General features: G+C 41.6%; 3 long non-coding RNA genes across 22 annotated transcripts; 1 reads left to right on the top strand and 2 right to left on the bottom strand.

The window, feature by feature from the left end:
• The first annotated feature begins 315 nt into the window (after window positions 1-315).
• On the top strand, window positions 316-2,955 carry LOC106820256. Of its 20 annotated transcripts, none has more exons than XR_001395592.1 (13): window positions 316-348; window positions 531-552; window positions 783-823; window positions 893-983; window positions 1,183-1,219; window positions 1,394-1,455; window positions 1,638-1,651; window positions 1,703-1,752; window positions 1,845-1,959; window positions 2,533-2,568; window positions 2,662-2,734; window positions 2,771-2,791; window positions 2,840-2,902. It is a non-coding gene; the product is annotated as an uncharacterized LOC106820256 (long non-coding RNA). The 20 variants fall into 20 exon arrangements; XR_001395591.1 differs by lacking the exon at window positions 2,662-2,734 and having other exon boundaries at window positions 1,710-1,752; window positions 1,845-1,867; window positions 1,939-1,959; window positions 2,765-2,791; window positions 2,840-2,900; XR_001395590.1 differs by lacking the exon at window positions 2,662-2,734 and having other exon boundaries at window positions 1,845-1,867; window positions 1,939-1,959; window positions 2,765-2,791; window positions 2,840-2,900.
• Window positions 343-824, bottom strand: LOC106820259. The gene is made up of 3 exons (XR_001395602.1): window positions 789-824; window positions 537-558; window positions 343-451 (listed from the first exon to the last, which is right to left on the bottom strand). It is a non-coding gene; the product is annotated as an uncharacterized LOC106820259 (long non-coding RNA).
• On the bottom strand, window positions 902-1,466 carry LOC106820258. Its single transcript, XR_001395601.1, has 3 exons — window positions 1,399-1,466; window positions 1,073-1,138; window positions 902-989 (listed from the first exon to the last, which is right to left on the bottom strand). It is a non-coding gene; the product is annotated as an uncharacterized LOC106820258 (long non-coding RNA).
• Window positions 2,956-3,042: the final 87 nt, after the last annotated feature.

The raw sequence follows: 3,042 nt of genomic DNA, 5'->3' as shown, positions 1-3,042 counted from the left end.
ACATGCTCTACATTCTATCTTTCCGTGTGTGTGTATGCGTGTGCGCGTGCGATACATTCTACGCGTGTGTCTACGCAGGAGAGCGATACTTCAACTGCCTGCTGTCGATAGAGAGTGCGGATCGGCTGTACGCGAACCCGGACAGCTCGTTACCTGAGGGCATCTACCGCACACTGAGCGCCATGAGCGACCTCGCCGACCGCATGCTAGTCCAGATCATACAGTGGGCGAAGAGAGTGCCAGGTAAACTATAGAGAGTTCCAGGTAAACTATAGAGAGTGCCAGGTAAACTATAGAGAGTGCCAGGTAAACTATAGAGAGTGTCAGGTAAACTATAGAGAGTGTCAGGTAAACTATAGAGAGTAAACTATAGAGAGTGCCAGGTAAACTATAGAGAGTGTCAGGTAAACTATAGAGAGTGCCAGGTAAACTATAGAGAGTGTCAGGTAAACTATAGAGAGTAAACTATAGAGAGTGTCAGGTATAACTATAAGAGAGTGCGCAGGTCACCAACTATGAGAGAGTGTCAGGTAAACTTATAGAGAGTGTCAGGTATAGCTAAGAGAGTGTCAGGTAAAGCCTATAGAGAGATGTTCAGGTTAATAACTATAAGAGAGTAACTATAGAGAGTGTTCAGGTAAACTGAATAAGAGTAAACGTATCGAGAGTGTCACGGACTAAACATATTAGAGTGTCAGGCTAGCTAATTAGAGGAGTGCGCAGGTAAACTATAGAGGCGTGTCAGGTACACTATTAGAGATGTGTCAGAGTAAACTATAGAGCGGAACTATAGAGAGTGTCAGGTAAACTCTAGAGAGTGCCAGTAAACTCAATAGAGCGTGTTCAGGTAAGACATAGTATTAGCGTGCCAGTAAACTATAATGAGTGTCAGGTAAAACTAATAGAGAGTGTCAGGTAATACTATAGAGAGTGTCAGGTAAACTGATAGAGAGTGCTAGGTTAAAGCCTATAGAGAGTGTCAGGTAAAACTATAGAGATGTTCAGGTATACTATAGTAGAGTGTCAGAGTAAGACTATAGAGAGTTGTCAGGTAAATCTATAGAGAGTAAACTATAGAGAGTGTCAGGTAAACTCTACGAGAGCTGTCAGGTAAACTATAGAGAGTGTGCAGGTAAATCTAATTAGAGAGTGCCGAAGGTAAACTATAGAGATGGTGTCCAGGTAAACTATAGAGAGTGAACTATAGAGAGTGTCTAGGGTACTTGGACGTGAACTATAGAGCATCGAGTCTAGGCTAGAGCTATAGAGAGTCGCCAGGTAAACTATCCACGCACGCACACAGGTCGTCAGGTAAAGCTTATAACGAGAACCGCTCAGGCACACACTATACGAGAGTCGCACCCACAGCGCTAAAACTATAGAGAGTGTCCAGGTAACTATGGAGAGTGTCAGGTAAACTAAGAGAGTGTCATGGTAAACTATAGAGAGTGTCAGGTAAAATAATAGGACGAGTGTTTCCAGGTAAACTATTAGAGAGTGTCAGGTAAACTTAATAGAGAGTGTCAGGCTAAACTAGAGAGTGACAGTAAACTATAAGAGAGTGCCAGGTAACTAATAGAGAGTGGTCAGGTAAACTATACGAGAGTGTTCCAGGTAAAACTATAGAGAGTGTGCAGGTAAACTATAGAGAGTCGGTCAGGTAAACTATAAGAGAGTGTCAGGTAAAACTACCTATGAAGAGTTGTCAGGTAAACTATAGAGAGTGTCAGGTAAACTTATAGAGAGTGTCAGGTAACACTATACGAGAGTGTCAGGATAACGCAGTATAAGAGAGTGTCAGTAAATCTATAGAGAGTGTCAGTAACTTATTAGAGAGGTGACAGGTAAACTATAGATCGAGTGCCAGGTAAACTATTAGATGAGTGTCAGGTAAACTTATAGAGAGTGTCAGGTATAACTATAGAGAGTGTCGGGCAGGTAAACTATAGAGAGTGTCAGGTAAACCTATAGAGAGTGTCACGGTAAACCTAATAGAGTAGTGTCAGGCTGAATAACTATAGCGGAGTGCCAGGATAAACCTATAGAGCGTGTTTCAGGTAAAGCCCTATAGGAGTTAAACCTATAGAGAGTGTCAGGTAATACTAGTAGACGATGTGCCCAGGTAAACTATAAGAGAGTGTCAGGTAAACTATAGAGATGTCAGGTACATTATAGAGAAGTAACTTATAGAGAGTGTCAGTAAACGCTATAAAGAGTGATCAGGTAAACCTATAGGGAGAGTACAACTAATAGAGAGTGTCAGGTAAACTAATATCGAGATGTGCGCAGGTAAACTATAGCGAGTAAACTATAGAGAGTGTCCAGTAAAACTATAGAGAGTTGTCAAGGTAAACTATACCAGAGACAGTGGTCAGGTAACTATAGAGAGTGCCAGTAAAACTATAGAGAGTGTTCCAGGTTAAACTATAAGAGAGTGCAGGTAAACTATAGAGAGTGTCAGTAAACTATAAACCGAGAGTGTCAGGTAACTAATAGAGAGTGTCAAGGTAAACTAATAGAGCAGTGTTCAAGGTAAACTATAGAGAGTGTCAGGTAAACTATAGAGATGTGTCAGGTAATACTATATGAGAGTGTGCAGGGTAAAAGCCCTATTAGAGAGTAAACTATGAGAGGTGGCGCAGGGTAAAACTATAGAGGAAGTGCCAGGTAAAACTATAGAGAGGTGTCAGGTAACCTATAGAGAGTGTCAAGGTAAACTTATAGAGAGTGCCAGGTAAACCTATAAGAGAGTAAACTATAGGAGTGTCAGGTAAACTATAGAGAGTGTCAGGTCAACATAGAGAGTCGGCCAAGGTCTAAACTATAGAGAGTGGGCCAGGTAAACTATAGAGAGTGCCAGGTAACTTATAGAGAGTAACTATAGAGAGTGTCAGGTAAACTAATAGAGAGTGTCAAGGTAACGTCATGAGAGGAGAGTGTCAGGCTAAATATAGACGAAGTGGTCAGGTCCCGTAATATAGAGAACGTAAACTATACGACGAGTGCCAGGTAAACTATGAGAGTGCCCAGGTTAAACTGATG

The sequence above is a fragment of the Priapulus caudatus genome, unplaced genomic scaffold (assembly GCF_000485595.1).
Source record: "Priapulus caudatus unplaced genomic scaffold, Priapulus_caudatus-5.0.1 Scaffold9119, whole genome shotgun sequence".
Lineage (NCBI taxonomy): Eukaryota > Metazoa > Priapulida > Priapulimorpha > Priapulimorphida > Priapulidae > Priapulus > Priapulus caudatus.
This window is presented reverse-complemented; position numbering and strand designations above follow the sequence as displayed.